Source organism: Panthera onca, chromosome C2 (genome assembly GCF_046562875.1).
Source record: "Panthera onca isolate mPanOnc1 chromosome C2, mPanOnc1 haplotype 2, whole genome shotgun sequence".
NCBI classification, from domain to species: Eukaryota; Metazoa; Chordata; class Mammalia; order Carnivora; family Felidae; genus Panthera; species Panthera onca.
In genome coordinates this window covers 128,533,887-128,552,530 of record NC_138347.1, presented here as the reverse complement: position 1 = coordinate 128,552,530, position 18,644 = coordinate 128,533,887, and the positions used below count along the sequence as shown (strand labels likewise).

General features: G+C 48.5%; 1 protein-coding gene and 1 long non-coding RNA gene across 4 annotated transcripts in view; one reads left to right on the top strand and one right to left on the bottom strand.

Annotated features, from left to right (window-relative positions):
- Positions 1-18,644, bottom strand: part of AMOTL2 (angiomotin like 2) — a 278,572-nt gene that overhangs the window by 16,297 nt on the left and 243,631 nt on the right. For 2 of the 3 annotated variants that reach the window (XM_060638716.3, XM_060638717.3), the window contains exon 1: positions 631-1,029. The exons of the other annotated variant lie outside the window; for it this stretch is intronic. The gene's annotated coding sequence lies outside the window, so the exon portion shown is untranslated. Of the gene's footprint in view, positions 1-630; positions 1,030-18,644 lie in introns of those variants that run through there. 3 annotated transcript variants of the gene reach the window in all.
- LOC132683115 (uncharacterized) lies at positions 1,797-18,164 on the top strand. Its single transcript, XR_009612049.2, has 3 exons — positions 1,797-2,221; positions 3,952-4,036; positions 15,399-18,164. It is a non-coding gene; the product is annotated as an uncharacterized LOC132683115 (long non-coding RNA).

The window sequence follows — 18,644 nt, the reverse complement described above, 5'->3', positions numbered from 1 at the left end:
GCCCCAGTGCCCTGCTGCTATTTGGGCTTGGTAGGTTGGCAGAGCAGCCATTCCCAATCCGCTCCTTCCTCCTGGCTGCCCAGAAATGAGGAGAGGGAGTGGAGTCTGGAAGGCATCTCTGTACCCATCCTTCTTGGCACCCAACCATGCGGCCCCTTCTCCCTACACACAGGAGGCTGGAGATGCAAGACTCCAGAGTTACCAGAGGCAAAACAAACTGGAATCAATTCGCCCCAAGGTTTCATCTGCGGGGCATTTCCTAAAGTAATCAGTCTGGGCTGAAACCTGCTGAGAAAGACCGGGGAATGCAGAGCTTTCTGGACAGATTCCTGGTCTCCTCTCCGCCAACGGTGTGCCTGGGAGCAGGGAACACTTCCGGGGCCTCTCATCCGAATCTGTCCCCGTCAGACGCCTCAGATGCACATCCCTTCAGCTGAGGCCTTACTAAAATCTGCGACCACGACCCGGGCCGTGCACCTTTGCTGCACCAGCGCTCCTGGTTCTCTGAACCCCCACCCCCTTCCTAAGTAAGCACGCAACTCCGGCTCCCTCCGGGGCTCACGCTCGCCTAAGGAACCCAAGCGACGGTCCCTAAGTCAGATTGCACCCCAGCCAGGGATCCCGCCCTACCCAGACTCCAAGCCGACCACGAACACCTGGAGGCCGCCGGTGCACCTAGAGCGAGCAGGGGAGGGTAGCCGGAGGCCCACGGAGTTCTTTAAGTGTCGCGGGTCCGCCTCCCTCCCAGCCTCCCGAGCCCTCTTTGTTTTCCAAATGCTCCAACGCTGACGTCACCGGGCTGGACGGCCGGCTGCATTCTTTCTAAGTGAGAGCCAGTCAGTGGCTCCAGAGAGGATTTTCCAAGGAAGACAAAGAGGAATTCTTGGACTAGTTGGGGGCAAAGACACCTGTAATCCCCACCTAACCAACCAGATCAGCCCCAGGGCCCAACTTGAACTCTAAGCGGCGTCTCCTGCCCTTTTCTGCGCCGCTGTCTTCAACCCACGGCCCAAAACACATGACAACGCTCTCCCCAGAGGCTGCCCCCTCTCCCAGCCCCAGGGGACCTCGCGCCAGCTAGAGCCCCCGACCCAGGCGCATTGCGGAGCGCCCTCAGCGAGGAATGGTCCCGGGTAGCCCCCGCGGCTTCCTGGAAAGGGCGCACTGCATCCCGAGGACGCTTAGAGCGCCGGGCTCCCGCTCCCAGAAAAGAGCGGGCTGCGCGGGGGCTCTGGCTTCGGCTGGACGCGTCTCTCCCGACCCGAGCGCTCCCCGAAGCGCCGAGCGGCCTTCCTTACCGCTGGCGGCCCCCGGGTGCTTGGCGCAGTCAGACCCGACGACCCGGCCCAGCTCCGCTCAGCTCAGCTCAGCTCGGCGGCGGAGGTGTGCACTAGGCGGTGGCGCCGACGCTCTGGCCGCTCGGGCCCCAGCGCGCAGCCCCAGGGTCGGCCCGCGCCGGAGGCGGCTGCTATGCCAGGAATGTGAGAGTTTCAGGTTCCCCCTCGGGATCAAAGCGAACCACAAATAACCTCTCAGCGCGCCGCCCCCCTCCGCCCTCCGCCTCCTCCGGCTCCCTCCTCCCGGCCCCCGCCTTCCTCCCGGGAGGCGGCGCTGCGGGCCAGGCGCCCGGCCCCAGAGCTCCGTTCCCGCGCGGCCCAGGGCCCTCCAGGACGCACTGCGCCTCTCCCCACGCCACAGCCACGCTTTGCCTTCAGGGCTGCGGGAGAAGAATTAATCCCCTCGGCCGTTACCGCCCCCCAACTGCGTCCGGCCTTCCACTCACTCCTTCTTCCCTGTCGGCGGGACGACGCCGGGAGATGGGCAATCGCGTGTCGCTGAGGGGTTCTGGGTGTTGCTGCGGGAGAGGGCTTGGGGGGTGATGCGCGCGCGCGCGTGCGTGTGTCTGTATGTGTGTATTCAAGGGAAGGAAGACCGCAAAGGTGTCCACACCTGCCTATCTTGGATCCTACCAGCCCCTCCTCCCCCGGCGAAGAGAAGACTGCTTCCCCTGGAGCCTCTTCCCTAACCCCCCACTGCTTTCACCGTCAGCGGCGACCTTTGAATTGCCCTGTTATTGTTTACAAACACCTTCGCCAGCTCTTTTAGGGCCTGTCTCCACAGGAAGTGTGAATCTGAGTTGAAAATCTTCTGGTTAATTTGATCCACCTAACCAACTGAATCACCCGCCGCCAGGCGCTCTGTCCAACTCTTCCGGAAAAAGGTAGTAATCAGCACCCCTAAATTTACGCAGTGCGCGCGGTGTGCCACCACCCGCTTTTCGCCTCGTCATCCCGGTCAGCCCTCCCAATCATCCTCCCGGGGAGTTCTGTTATCATCCCTGTGTCATAAGTGAGGAAACCAAGGCTCAGGGAGGTTAATTAGCTTGCCCCAGGGTCACAGAGAGCGTGAGCGATGAAGCCAGGCAACCTCTGGGCTGCTCAGTTTTTCTTTCTCAAAACCCTTCCGTTGCCACCGGAACCCGGGCTCCCTAGAGGTCCAAGAAAGACTCTGGGAGCCCTCCTCTCTCCATCTGCTCTGTTTCAGTCTCAGCTTCATTCCCTCCTATACCCCTGCCAGTCAGGGCCCTCCCTGGTGTCCACCCATCTTGGTCCTGCTATTCTTGACCTGGATGAAGTTCTTTCCTCTGCCCCTAGGATGCTCCCTCCCCCACTTTTCCTCTAGGCTGGTCCATCTGTGCTGGCCTACACCTCTTCTTCAGACACACCCTACCCACCTCTCCTTACCCTCTTCCCAGCCGCCTTTCTCCTCTACTCCCACAGTTCTGTGTGCCACTCCTGAGCCCTGACCACACTGGGCCTCCCAACATCTGCATGTGGGGGACTCGGGACCCTATCCCCTGGGAGAGTGAAGGCTGAGTCCTACCCCCAGTAAGGTCCTTTCCTCCCCTCACCATGGAGTTTACAAGCCCCGGATCTGCTGGAGAGACCAGGGACGAGAAAATGTTTTAAGTTCAAAGAGCTATTTACTAGCCAGGGACATTGTTAATTTTTAATGAAGTCCTCCCCAAAGATGTGTGTCTGTGTGTGTGATTTACTCAGAAGCCAAATATTGCGTTACAAATAATGATCGGCTCTGAGACAAATGAGAACATAAGTCTTTTGTGCCAAGCTAAGGGGTATTTGGCCATCCAAAGACCATCTCACAAAGAGAAGCTAAGGCCAATATGTCACTGTCCCAACTAGATACACTTGGTAAAAATTTTAGAACTAAAAAGGAAGGGAGAAGAAGAGGTCCCAGGTGGCTTTACCCCGTGGATGGAATTCTTCTTGGAGACACTTGGTGGAGGTATGAGAGTAGGCATGTGCCCTCTGGGATTGCAAAATCAGGGAAAAGGTCATATGGTAGAGTCCTATCTTTCAGGGACGTTTTGGGGGGGGGGGGTACCTGACAAAATGCTTGACAAACATTCTTGAGATGGTTACAGAAAGGGGCCCGCTCAAGGCCGCTAGAGTCAAGCAAGTACATCTTGGGAGTGGATAAACCTGCTGTAGACCTAAATGGGCCCCTGTGACTCCTCACCTCTGTGTCCCAGAGCAACAGGAAGGGGGAGGGATCCCAAAACCTGGAGGGGGCTGAAATGTACACACATTTCTTCTTTCTTTTCCTCTTTCTCTTCTCCTTCTCCTCTCTCCTCCTCTCTGTAAGAAGGTTAGAGGGCAGGGCCTCCCAGGCAAGGCAGAGCCAGAGGCCTCAGTGAAGCCTGCCTGAGCTGGTTGCCACACTGGCTGTGCGGGGTAGTTGGGTGAAAGATGTACCAGGGGCAGGTGTGCATAGGTGGGCACTGGGTTGGCTAGGCTGCTGGTACATAAATCTTCCCATATGGGAGGGGAAGAGAGGCTCTTCTAGTGAGTGAGCCAGTGCTTTCTTCCTCCCAGCTTTGTCCGTCTCCACCCATCTTTTCCCCTTCTCTCTTACCCTCTCCCCCTGCAGGTAATGATTCTTCTCAGGTGACAGCATGGCTGGCTGGGTCTGGAATCCTGCCCAGGAAAGATGCAGAGGTAACCCAATTCTCAGAGTAAGTCAGTTTTGATGTCTTTGCTCTGGAAAGTTCAGCTCCTAGGGGTGTGGCTACATCATAGGTGTGGACAGGGCTTAGCAAGGGATCCTCCTTAGCCTAGACCTGGACTTGGGGCTGGGTCTGTGCCTGTGATATGGCCTCAATCTGGCATTGTGTCCCACTGTACCAAATGGGAACATGAGGGGAAGAGAATGGTCTCCTCATTGCCCAAATGGTTGATTGGTAGAGGCGGGGCTCCAGGGCCCTGGTGGCAACATCAAAGGAAGGCTCTGTTAGTTGTGAAATTCTCCCTTCCAGCCTCCCCTGGACACTTCCTTTGACAGGTTATGGGAAACAGGAAGCCCACCAGAATCTGGAGCAGATAGTAAATTCACAGGAAGAACCTAGATGTTGGAATGGAGGTTCCAATGCTCCAGTTCCAAGAGCCAAGCTAAGGGCCTTCTTCTCTTTGTTCTGCACTCCCCCTTCTCCATGTCCTCCTCCATCCAGGTTTTCCCCCCAATCCTCTCCTACCACTCACTTGCCTTCCACTCCAGGTCCAGAATCTCCATCAGGCAGGGGTGCCTCACAGAGTGTTTGTGTTTGGGTGGTTAATTTCTCCAGAGAGGGAGTATCTTTGAAATTAAGTCCCACAATGGTTGAGGTTAAGAGAGTGCTGTCCTAAAAAATGAAGGAGCCCTGACTTTCCAGACTACACATACCACTTGGGCCCCTAGCCTTCCTCTGTGCCACTTCTGAGGTTCGTGCGGGCCCAAGGCTGGGATGATTTGTGCAGGCCGTAAGCTCCCATTTCTTCCCCCTACGTTGGGGGCTATAATCGCCCAGAACCTCCCAGTCCCCAGTCCTTCAAGGAAAATGTGTCTAGTGGATATGTGAGTAAATAGGTAAATTGCAGGAGTGTACCCTTCAGTTTATTCTTACCTGGGCAGCTGTCAGGCTGGGACTGGGGATCTAAGAACTGACACACTCAAGGCAGTAAAGAAAGGAAGGTCATTCTGAAATATCAATGTGCCCCCAAATACCTGCCTTTTCTGCAAAGCTACCTTGTACCGAGTGGATACTGTTTTAGTGGTTGTGCCACTGCTCCTTGGAAAGACCCTCTCTGTTATTGGCAAGAGACTGCAGAGCATGTGAAGAGGCCGGCCCCTCGGTTTGCAGGGTCCTTGTAGAAGACCCCAAGGTAGGCTTCTGTGGCCATTGGGGCAGGGCCAATATGATGAAAGAGTGCCCCCTAGTGATCCTCATCCCCAACTGCTTGAGTTAGCTACTCCCAGGGCTCCGGAGAGGAGTCTTGGATCCCAGAGGAGGGTCGAGGGGGGCGTGTTTGGGACAGGGTTTCATACAAGGGACAGATGTCTCTCAGGCTCCTCGAATGGATTAATGGCTCAGTTGTGTTTCTGAGCTTTCCTCCTATTTCAGCCTCTCCTGGGCTTTCACACAGTCTTTAAAGAGATATCATCTTTAACACAAACAACCTTAAAATAATTGATAATGGGAAAAGACTTGGCATTTACTCACCTATTCACGATTCATGCATTTCTTTTTGTATCTCATGTATTCACTGAACAAATATTTTCTGAGCAACTGCTCTGAGCCAGGCCCTCGAATGGAAGGTGTCCAACCTTGCAGACTCACAGGTCACTGAGTGCAGGGGAGAAAGAGGGTAGTACACTAGAGAGTGGAGAGTTCCATCTTTAAAGAAGGGAGTATGCACACAGGGAGGGTGTCATGGTAGGCATCCTGGAGGAGGTGCTTCTCAAGCTGAAGGCCAAGATGGACTGTGAGGTGTCTTCCCCATGCTGGCATATGAGGAACCTGCACTGGAAGCACAGACTCCTTGGTTCACTGAAACAGAAGCAGAAAACGTTGAGCCACTGACCTCCAGCCACCCATATGTCCTTCTCCAGGAGTGGTCCTGAGAGGGAGGGATTATAAAGGGACACTTTGTGGTGTGTGTGTGTGTGTGTGTGTGTGTGTGTGTGTGTGTATATAATATGTATATATATATGATATATGTACATGCCAAAACATCAAATTATGTACTTTATTTTTTTTAAGTTTATTTATTTATTTTGAGAGGGAGAGGTGGGGAGGGGCAGTGAGAGAGAATCCCAAGCAGATGGTGCACTGTCGATGCAGAGCCCGATGTGGACTCAAACTCACAAACTGTGAGATCATGACCTGAGTGGAAACCAAGAGTCAGACACTTAACCGACTGAGCCACCCAGTCCCTAGATTGTGTACTTTAAATAAGAGCAGTTTGTTATTGTAACTATACCTCAATAAGAAAGAAAAAAAGTTAAAAAGTCAGATAGCACTATAATGTAAAAATAGTGCCCTGTTCCACTTTTTCCTCATCAAGTTCCATTCCCAAGAGACAACCACTTTTAAGTCTTACATGTTCTATCATTTAAACTTAAATTTAAAAAAAAAATGGACTTCTTTATTTCTTGGTGTTTCTGTTTTAGGTATTATCTACCTATTTCCTACTACAAAAGGTTAGGATATAGCTCTCTTATGTACCACACACACACACACACACACACACACACACACGCACACACACACACACACTTCTCTTCCCTCATTCTCTTGATGTGTCTACATGCCACGTTTTGGTTAAATTACTATTCAGTGTTTATATTATTATGACTATGTATATGGTATTAATAGCTGAATCATATACTATGCCATGTTTCTTATTTAACTTTTGTTTTTATTGCAGTTAAATGTCTACCTCATTTTTCATCTTCTAGGTGTGCTGTATATTTAGCATTGACTTGTGCCCAAACGGACAGACAGAATCCTAAAATTCCATTCCGTGCGTGTCATAGGCCCACTGGTGTGCTATCAGGTCCAGTTTGATCTGTGGCATCCCTTCGGGGGAGTTGGGATGGGTTGTTGTCTGGTCGCACCAAACAGCTTTCATCTTGGGACCTCCCTTTGGCTCCATTGATGGTCCTTCCCCCACTTTGCTTCCCTGTTTCCCAGATTCCTTGTCTTTGTCTTCTGGTAGCTTCTTAGGAATGGATCTGTGGGAGGCAAAAAATCTTTCATGGCTTAATATCTCTTCATTGTACTCTTCTGCAGGACTGATACTTGGCTGGGTATAAAACCCTAGGTTACAAATAATTTAATAATTTTCTTCTGTATTTGAAAAGGTTGCCTCATTGCCTTCTTACTTCCATTGTTGCCGTGGAAAACAATGATGTGATTCTGATTGCTGATCCCTGGATTTAAAATGTTTTCTGTTTCTTTCTTTGAGGATTAAAGCTTTGAGGATTTTTTCAACACGTCTGATGTTCTGAAATCTCCCAGTGTTGTGCCTTGATATGATTTTGTCCTTTGTTTTGCGTGCTTTGTGGACCCATTGGTCTGGCACTTCATGTCCCTAAGTGCTGAGAAGTTTCCCATATGCATCTGTTGTTACTCTTCTCCAATTTAACTGTTCTCTTTTCCGAAACTCCAGTTATTTGGATGTTAGAGCTCCCAAAATGATTCTCTAAATTTTAAACAACTCCCCCCCACCACTGCCATTACCTTTTATTTTTCTGGGAAATTTCAACCCTTCTATATTTTTGTTATCAGTTTTAATTTCCAAGAGCTGGTTTTAATCCAGTGTTCCCTTTTATAACATCATCTTCTTGTTTCATGAATTATCTTCTTGTATCCCCCCCGGGAGTAGTAATTACAATGAAAATTGTTTTCTTATTCCAATCTCCACATTATCTCTGTTTCCTTGGAGTTCATTTTTTCTGTTTGTTTGTTTTGGTCTCTGTTTTTCGTAGTTAAGGCTTCCCCAAATGACTTTGATTCTTGGCTGTCTGGTCCTATTTAAGAAGGAGGCATTTAACAGCTGATGGAAGCCCCATGTGGATGCAGAGCTGGGCTTTTGGAGGGTCTCACAGAGAAACGATGGGATAAGGTTCTGGCTGTGATGATGGGGACTCCCAAATAGTAGAATATGTAGATCATTTCCCTTGGGCCACTCAGCTTCCCAGTGAAGGACCCTCCAAATCTCCTGCCTGGAGGCTGAAAGCCTGGCAGCCAGTGTTTGGACAGCAGAACAGGAAGCAGAGGGGGTTGGGAAAAGTGGGCTATGCCAGACCCCTCCCCTCTCAGTCTCTCCACTCTGGCAGCAGGGGTGGAGGGAGGAGAGTGGTACAGAATGAGGTGCTGATCTTCTCATGTGGCAAAGGAGGGGATCTCCTCTTCATAAAGCTGTCAGACAGCTCACCTGGTTTCAGCCTCACCCTTGCCCCTGTCTTGTGTGTCCAGTGGCTTCATTTGCTAAGATTGTTTGAGGCTCTGCTGAGGTTGCTTCTTCCCCCTCCCAGACACTCGGCTGTGGGGAGAAAGCTATAACCTCATCTGTCTGCATTCCATTTTCCAGAATTTTGTTGAGATCCCTCTCCTGCTTGCGCTCTCCTCTCCTGATTTCTTTTGCTGAGGGGTTAGGTTTTTTCCTTTCATCTCTTTCCCACCCAGTAGGCAGATTTGGGGCAGAAGCAGGAAAATGGTACTGCTCTCCCCTCCCCATTTGGTTGGACTCAGCCTCCTCTTGATTTTTCTCACTGAGGTGGCTCATTCCAGACCTTGTCAGGACTGGTGCGGGCACTTGGGGCAGGAAGCTGGCAAGCTCAGGGTTGTTCGGCTGGTTCTATGACTCCAGGGCCTGCTGTGCACTGGGTTCCCAAACATCCGCCAAGGATAAGCCAGGGATAGGGGTGCTTCTGTGACAGCTTGGATGACACGTGGGACTCTGCTACCTTGGTACCACACAGGGCTGCCACCAAGACTTGGCAAAGGGTGACTTGAGGCTTTTTAAACTTGAGGGGACTTAGAGGCCCAGAGGCTGAGCTGGGGTTCCAGGAGGCATGTGGTACTCCCTGTAGATGTCATTTTGCTTGGGGGTGCCTGGGTGGCTCAGCTGGTTAAGTGTCCGACTCTTGATCTCGGCTCACGTCATGATCTCACAGTTTGTGAGTTTGACCTCTGTTCTTGCAGTACGTTGGGCTCTGTTCTTACGGTACGGAGCCTGCTTGGGATTTTGTGTCTCCCTCTCTCTCTGCCCCTCCCCAGCTGGCTCTCTCTCTCTCACTCTCTCTCAAAATAAATAAATAAACTTAAAAAAAATAGTTGCCACCTTGCCTTCACCAAACCCAGGATCCAGGAGAAGGCTGGCCCACAGTTGTCCTTGCTTCCACTTTAAGAAAAAAATTTTTTAATGTTTATTTATTTTTAAGAGACAGAGAGATAGAGAGAGTGAGCAGGGGAGGAGCAGAGAGAGGGAGACACAGAATCCAAAGCAGGCTCCAGGGTCAACACAGAGCCTGATGCAGGGCTCACATTCACCGAGGGTGAGATCATGACCTGAGCCAAAGTCAGTTGCTTAACCGACTGAGCCACCCAGGCACCCCACTTGCTTCCACTCTCGCCCATTTCCTCTAGGTGCATTCATAGGAGAGGATGGCTGGGAGAACACTGCTGTTCCCAGGCCCACCTTGACTGCCTCCTAAGGGCAGAGCACTTGGCCTTTCAGCACCATTGAACTGTTGTGTTGTTTGACTGGGCAGGATACTGGAGTCACCTGGGACACATCATAATGTCTGCCTTATTTTGTGCAGAGGCTCTCAGGGTATGCTGTGTGCTGGCCTTGTGAAGTGTTCCTCAAACCCTGAGGTCAGATATGCTAGAGAGACTCCATAAACAGTGTTTCTTTCTTAGAGGTTCACAATGGTGTCAACCTATAGGAAGAGTCTAAAATCCCCTGCAGGAAAGAAACTGTATATTTTGTTTAAGGCACCCACATAAGTGAAGACAGGCTGAAAGAAAGTAGACTGATCTCAGGAGGTATCAGGTATGGGCAAATCACAGTGTAGAGTCTAACGTCCTAGTGGGGAATCTGAGAGCTCCAGAGTTGGAGACTGAGACAACGCATCCCACATTTAGGGGAGCCCTTGCCGAAAGTCTGTCGGAAGCCCAGTGGGTCTTGACCACCTGCCCTGCTTTTTCAGATTCTGTTTGGCAAACTCTTCCCAACCCCATCCCAGATCCAATGTGACTGGTGCTGGAAAAGACATGAAATCCAGCACTGGGACAAAGGAGTGACCCTAGAGAGGCACAAGAGGAGTTTCCTCTGAGGTCAGAGGAAACATTGGTACATTGGCTGCAGGGAGGAAAGGGTAGGAAGAGAGAGAGGCAGAGACCTCCCATAAATTCTCCCTAAGAGAGCTATGTACCCTGTACATTTCAGACCCTTCCCTTTGGGTCAAGGGTCCTGTAAAAGTGCTGCCAAGAAATCCACTTCATCTGCATGAGGAACAACTGGCCAAAGGGGGGAAGGTCCAGGGTAGTGGTAGGGATGGGGGAATGGGGTGGAGGGGTGGTGCTTCCCAATATGGTGGAGGTAAAGGCAGAGCCCTTTGTCTCTGCAGCTGTGAAGCCCTAATGCTGAGACTTGGCCAACGGTCCCTTGCACGCACCTATGCTGCCCCTGCCCCCAGGACCCATGAAACCCCTGTCAATGCCACAGTCAAGAGGACGAGGGACAGGCTCAGCCAGGCTCTCCAAGGTGGAAGGGGGAGGCAAGTCTTCCACACTATCTCTTTCCTTTCCTTCCACACTATCTTCAAGCCCTGATCTTCCTGCATGTCACCCTGATGGGCATTTCCTGGAGATCGAAGGGTGGGCCTGTGAGGTGCTGATGGCAGCAGCTCAAGAAGCCTCCCTCCATACCCACTGGCTTTACCACCTTGGGCAGAAAGATAAGCTTCCCTCTCCTTGTGTGTAAAATGAGCATCATAACAGAACCCACTTCATACAGAGGGCTGTTGGGAGCATGAATGGAACCTTCCTTCTAACGGCATCCAGGGCGTGCACGATAATTATCCTCTCTGCTGAGAAGTCTCTAAATTCTCACCTTACACCACTCAGCAGTGGGACCTCCCACAAGCCAGGTTCCCCCTTGCTAAGACTCAAAGGCAGTTCTTCAGCAAGCAACACCCTTGGCCAAAGCCATTCATGAGGACAAGTTATATCCTTCCCAACTCCTTCCTCTTACCTTTGCAAGAGCTGATTGAAACATTTTGCCTTGTCATTTATCGCCTACTCACTCCTTTGAGGTCTTTATCAAATATCATCTTCCAGTATGACCTCCCCTGATCATACTGAATAATCATTATTTAAATTGCAATCTACCCCATTCTCTGTTCTCTTCTTTCCACTTTTTTCCGCCATCAACTTTTTACCATTCTACATGCAATTTGTCTCACTTACGTATTTGCTTATTTTTTTTGTCTCCCTCACTAGCACGTAAACTGTGCTAGGCAGGGGAGTTCTGTATTTTGTTTCTTGCTGTCTCCCTGATGGCTAGAGCAATGTTCGGTGCATAGTGGGTGCTGTATAATTATTGTTGACTGAATAGAATAAACTCATGGACACTTGTTCTTGCCATGGCAAGACCCATATTGTTTTATAATTGTTGGCTGCCTACAAGAAACCCCCCTCCCAACCCATTTAAGTTGTTTATAAAGTATTATAGCAATATCCTTTTTGTTGTGAGATGGGCACTTAGTGGTATTTGTGTGACTGGGCCCAATCCATTAAACCCCCCTGAGGTCTAATTGGTCTAAGTGGGCTCTGCCCTTAGAGTGAGTCACACTGTGCTCTTTAGAGGTTTTACATGGTACACGATCCAGTGGGTTTAATTGGTTTAAGGTTAGTATCTGACACTGAGTGAGTTTGGCAGATGTAATGTCCTAAAACTTGTGTATCAGAGATTGTACTTAAGCATGAGTATTAGACACAACACAGAGTGACTCACAGTTAAGTTTATTTTATTTTATTTTTATTGAAGTATAGTTAAAATACAGTGTTACACTGATTTCAGGTATATGGCACTCACAGTGATATGACAGTTCTATGCTCACCATGGCAAGTGTAGTCACCATCTGTCACCACACAACATTGTTACAATATTATTGATTATATTCCCTATGCTGTGCTTTTCATCCATGTGGCTTATTTATTTTATAACTGGAGGTTTGTACCTCTTAGTCCCCTTCACCTATTTCACCTGTCCCTCCAACCTGTTCCCCTTTGGCAACCACCAGTCTGTTTTATGATATTGTTTCTGTTTTTTGCTTGTTTGTTTGTTTAGATCCCACATGTAAGTGGAATCATATGGTATTTGTCTTTCTCTGTCTGGCTTATTTCACTTAGCATAATACCCTCTAGGTCTGTCCATGTTGTCACAAATGACAAGATCTTATTCATTCTTATGGCTGTGTAATATTCCAGTGTGTGTGTGTGTGTGTGTGTGTGTGTGTGTGTGTGAGAGAGAGAGAGAGAGAGAGAGAGAGAGAGGGAGATATCTTTATCCACTCATCTATGGATGGATACTTGGGATGCTTCTACAACTTGGCTATTGTTAATAATGCTGCAATAAACATAGGGGTGCATAATATCTTTTCGAATTAGTGTTTTCGTTTTCTTTAGGGAAATACTCAATGGCGAAATTACTGGATCCCATGGTACTTTTCATTTTTTTGAGGAACCTCTCTACTGTTTTCCACAGTGACTGTGCCAATTTACATTCCCACCAACAAAGAGTGCATGAGGGTTCCCTTTCCTGCACAGAAACAGATACATCGATCAATTGAACAGAATAGAGACCCCAGAAATAGACTCATGCATATATGGTCAATTAATCTAATGCAAGGGAGGCAAGAATATGCAATGGAAAAAATAGTTTCTTCAACAAATGGTGTTGGGAAAACTGGACAACCACATGTAAAAGAATGAAACGGGACCACTATCTTATGCCATACACAAAAATAAACTCAAAATGGATTAAATACCTAAATATGAGACCTGAAACCATAAAACTTTTGGAAAAAAACATAGGTAGCAATTTCTTGGATATTGGCCTTAGCAGTATTTTTTCTAGGTATGTGTCCTTAGGCAAGGGAAACAAGAGCAAAAATAAGCTTTTGGAGCTACACCCAAGTAAGGGGGTTTGCACAGCAAAGGAAACCATTGACAAAATGCAAAGACAATCTACTGAATGGGAGAAGTTAGGGATTTACTTTTCTTTCACAAAGCATGAAATCTGGAGGTGGGTCACCTAGGGCTGGTATGGTAGCTCCCAGCATCTTCTGTGTCCCAGGCTCCTTTTAATCTTTCTGCTCCTTCATCCTTTGGCCACAGCTTCTGGGCTCAGCCTCATGGTTGCAGGATGACCACTGCAGCTCCAGCTATCAAGTCAATCTCCCAACTATTAAGAGGGTTAAGATTAAGAGGAGCAGGCAAGAGGGTGCATGCTGCCTGAGTCAGTCAGCCTTCCTTGAAACGAATCCAGGCTGACATCCTTTGATTTTAATTGGAACATTTAACCTATGTATATTTAATGAAATTACTAACATATTTGGGTTTAAATCCATCATGTCACTGTTTGTCTTTTGTTTCACTTGTTTTATATTCCCTTTTTCCTTTCTTACTTTATAAGTATTTGTTATTCTTCCATTCCATTTACCTTATTAGTTGTATAATCTTTTATTATTGTTTGCAGTGGTCACCCTAGAGATTACAAAATGTCCTCCTGACTTATTAAAGTTTAATATAAATTACTACTTTTACCACTTCCAGGACAATGCAAAGATTTTAGAACACGTTAACTCCATGACTCCCCTCCCATCTTTGTGCTCTTGTTGTCCTGAATTTTAATTCCACGTATATTTTAAACCTCACAAGACATTATTATTATTTTCTTATATGTCATCGATATTCATTTAGTTTTGCCCATAGCTTTACCCTTTTCATTGCTCTCCATTCCTTTCCTCATCTCCATGCATCCACGTGGGATCATTTTCCTCTTGCTCTAGAAGTGTTCCCTGAATGAGGGTTTGCTGGTAACAAGAGCTTCCCATTTTTATTGGTTAGAAATGTCTTTACGCCATCTTTCCTCTGTGTCTGGAGAAGCAGAGCACTGTTGGCTGCCCAGGGAAGGCCCATGTAAAGCCAGGCTGTCCTTTTGGATAACATGGGCCGGGTGGAAAGTTCACACCCCATTTCGTGGGTGTGAAAACGATCAAGTAAAGCCAGAATTTGACAGAAGTCAGAAGCAGTCATTCATTCAATCCTGACTTGGGCCAGAGGATCAGATCTGGACCTGATCAGATTTTGGAAGGAGAACTGCTCTTGGCATCCCCTCTGACAAATCAGCGTTGTCCATCAGGCAGCTTGGTGTCAAAGCTTCAGTGTCCAGACTGCCTCTGAGCAGGTGGTGGGGGAAGGGGAGACGCTGAGTCTACCCAAACCTCCACTTTCCCGCAAACAGAAGAACTTTATCAGGACTACTTTCTTCATAGGGCAGCTCAAAAAACGTTTTGTAAACTGCTCTCCCCATACATTCCTCAGATAAGCCTGAGTCCTGTGCAGATGCAAGAGAGTGGTCTTCAGTGCCCCCGGCTCCCACCAACTCTTGGCAGCAAGAGTGGCTCTGGCTGGATTTCTTAGACCTTGAGAGGGTCAGGCCCAAGGTGAATTGATGGCTCCAGGGAGCCCAGAGTGAATTGGGCAATTCAAGTCTTCTCCAGAGGGTGTCCCTCTGGGTTGAGGTCTCAGCTGCCCAGCCCCCACATCCTATACTCCACACCAAGCAGGAAAGCCACACAGAGGGGAGGACAGGGCAGAGAGGCATGACACGGTCTCCTTCCTCCCCTCAAAATCACAAAGTCCCACCTGCCAAGCTGAGTAACTGCCTCTATCAAGGACATAGGAAACAAACAAAACAGAAACACAGCTTACTTCTGTCTGGACTCTGAGTTCTCTCTCTCTGGAGCAGGAAGAAAGTTGGAATGCATTTCGGGTGGGCTGCCTATGTTTAGATATTTTTCTACAGGCTAAAAAGAGAAGCTGAAAGTTTCTCCTTCTCTAAATTTTATTTTGCCGAGCAAAACAAAAACTCATTCTAGACTGTTCCTCTGTCTGGAACACTTTTCCCCTGGATGCCCGGAGCTCATGCTCTCACCACAGGTCTCTGCTCAAATGCCACCTTCTCAGACCTCTCCAAACACCCATGTAAAAGGCTACAACCACTGACACCCCCACCTCACCAGCCACCTGAAAACCATTCCTCTTCACTGCTTTAGCTTTTTCTGTCACCATACTTTATTTATCATCTGCCTTCCCTCACTAGACTGTCACCTACATGCGGGCAAAGATGTTTTGTCCTTTCCTATGCTCCAGGGCCAACAAGAGTGCTTGGCACATAGTTGGTGTATGAATTATTTATTGCCTCATAACAAATTAGTCCAAAATGCAGAAGCTTGCAACAATAGCATTTATTATCTTGCAGTGACCGTCGGTCAGGAACATGGATGCAGGTGGCTGGATCCCCCACTCAGCCTCCATCACAAGACCGCTATGGTTGTGCTATCCTCTGAAGACTCAGTGGCAAGGACCGGCTTCAAGCCCACAGCATTGTTGACAGCCTTCAGTGTCTTGCAATCTGCTGACTGACCTCAGTTCCTCACCAGGCTGTTGGCCAAGGTCTGCCCTCCATTTCCTGGCACTCTAGCTCCTCATAGAGCGTCTCACCACGTGGCAGCTGACCTCATCATAGTGAGTAAACAAGAACGACAAAGAGACTGTGACCAAGACGGAAGTTACCGTCTTTTGTAAACTAATGTTGAATTTGATGTCCCATCACTTTGACTGTATTCTAGTCATTAGAAGCAAGTTATTAGGTCCAGTGCCTACTGAAGGGAAGGGGATTACACAAGAATATGAGCACCAGGAAGTGGGAACATGGGAGCCATTTTAGAAACTGCCAACCACATTTGACTTTCAATTAGTGTTTGTTGAATGGATGGATGGGTGAATTTGGATACATGCAGAGGGGGAGAATAGAGACAGGTAGGGGCATACTGCTGTTAAGAAATTGTTTCCTCAGTATGCTGGAAAGCCAAGGGACATGGGCATCAAAAGGCTTGCCTCTTTCCACTTGTCACGTGCTTTATTTTCAAGATTGGTTAACTTCTACTCTGATTCCAGCCTCCTCATTCACCCACAAATGCACATGTGCATGAGACATACAGACAGGAGGACAATTGAGTCTTCAGAGAGGTGAAGACGTTGGCAAGCTTACACATTGGGCTCAGAGGTTTGTAAGTTGCTTTCAGAGGAAAGGCTGGGGAATTTGTTAATTCGGGGAAAAGCACATTTTTTCCCACTTGCACAACTCAAATAAGGCTGAACACTCCCATGCTGGAATTTTCCAAACCATTTCCATTTCTCAGATGGAGAGGAGGAAATTTGGACAAAGCAAAGGCTTGTTTTTGAGGGAGGAATGAGTTATATCTGTGGCATACCTTTTGTATGCTCAGCATAATCTTGCATCTCAGGCCTAGAGAAGAAGTAAAGACACAAGAGGAACACCCAAGGTGGCTGCAGGGACCAAGCTAGCCTTAGGGAGATGACAGTGAGACAAAGGGACAACATTGCCTCAATGTGGTGTGCTGCTGGAGATCAAGAAGAGGGGATTCATAGGGCTGACAAAGGAAGGGAGAGGTTCTGGAAATAGGTTGGTTAGAGCTTCACCTTTGAGTATGAAAAGTGTTTGAATAGGAGGGCATTCTAGGCAAGGAGCAGCATAGGAAAAAGGCTCAGAAGTGGGAATTGGTGTGGTATGACCATGGGCAGACAAATAGGGCTGAATAAATGGAAGGTGTATGTACATGGTGACAACTAAGAAAATGATGAGAGTCTGAGGGGCAGGAGCTTCCTGCGTTTAGGAGGTGGGGTTAGTGAGAGTAGTCTTGGAAGAGAAATGAGGAAAGTACTAAAGTTCGGGGGGTAGTTGGCTCATCACTGGACCCAGGGCTGAATAGCCCCCAGGAACGATCTGTGGTGGGGCCGTCATCACGTCTTCCTCATGTCAGAGCTGCTGAGGAACACAAGTGGGTCTTGGTGACAGCTGCCAGGGGATCAACAAAGTTCACCTGGATTCTTTGTGGTCTGCTCTCAGGGAAAAAATCCACCACAGAGAGATAAGGTAGGGTCCCACTAGAACTTCTTGTGACTCCCCCCCTTCCTCGTCTAGTTCCACCCACATCCCCTTCCATTCTCCTTGTTCCCATTCTCTGCTTAATTTCTGTGCACTGCCTTTATAGCTGTCTGGCACTTTGTGTATTTACTTATTTGTCTTGCATATGGCCTGTTTTTCCCACCGCAATGTAAGCTCCACGAGGGCCGGGATTTCCAGGTGAGTGCTGGGCGTGTGGGAAAACACTCAGGGTCTGTTGAATGGAAGAGGCCTTGTTACAAAGTGATAAACCGTGCTTATAAAGAGCTCCATCTGGTTAGGAAGCCAGGATAATAGATTTGCTGCTTTGCCCACAGTCAGGGCCCCTACGTCTGTATATGTGTGCACCTTTACCTGCAGAGAAGAGCTCGTCCTTGCTGGGAACAGCCTCCACCTCAGTCTGGACACCAGGGAAAGCCGCAGGTGACACAGCCTCCCTCAGGGTCACACTGATGCCCCTGCTTTGACTCACCGGAACACCTCAACTCCCCCCGCCTCCGAGTTCAGGGCTCCTGCACCAGCCTGCCTCTATCCCCCCTGGATGCCTACAGGAGTTCCATCTTCTCCGTCCCCTTCTGCCAGCCTCTATGGGTGCCAGACTGCCTCTGTGTGAGACCCTGGCTGGGAAGGGCAGGCAGGACTGGGCTTTTCTCTCCTCCATATCCACTCCCAGCCCCAACAGGCACCAGGAAAAAGGGTTGTTGGTGGTGTTTCAGAGGCTCCATGACCCCATAAAATATGCTTCATTTTTCTCAGAAAATGAGCCATTTTTTCCCTCTTATGTTTTCATATGGTGCCCAGAAGTCCCTGGATTTCCTGGAATTTATATGAAGAATTCCAGCTATTCCAGCTGTAGTTTTCACACACAGAGCTCCTGCCAACAGACTTTGGCCATCTGGGGGCAGCCTGTGGCGATGGAGTGAGCTCTGCTCTTGAGCTCTAGCCACCTGGCAAGGGCTTCTCTGCTGACCCCCTACCATGCTTGTGGATATCAAAAAAAATAATTTTATTGAGTTATCATTGGCATATAATAAACTACACTGAACAATGTGTTAAGTTTTGACTTAATATATGCACCCATAAAACTGTCACCAGGATCAAAGTAATGAAGATGCCCATTACCTCCAGAGTTTCCTGTGCCCCTTTATAGCCCCTCTCTTCACCCCTCCCCCTCCCCCTCCCCAGATAACCACTGATTGGCTTTCTGTTCCTATAGATGAGTTTGCCTTTTCTAAACTTTTATAGAAATGGAATCATCCAGTAGGTATTCCTTTTATCTGGCTTCTTTCACTCAACAGAGTTCCTCTGAGATTCATCCATGCTGTTGTGTGTGTCAATAGTTCATTTGCTTTTATTCTAGGTAGTATTCCATTGTATGGATGTACCATAATTTGTTCATCTGTTCATCTTTTGATGGGCAGTTGATTTTTCCCCCCAGCTTTTGGCTATTATATTTTTTGTTTTTTAAAGTTTATTTATTTATTTTGAGAGAGAGAGAGAGGGAGAGAGAGAGAGAGA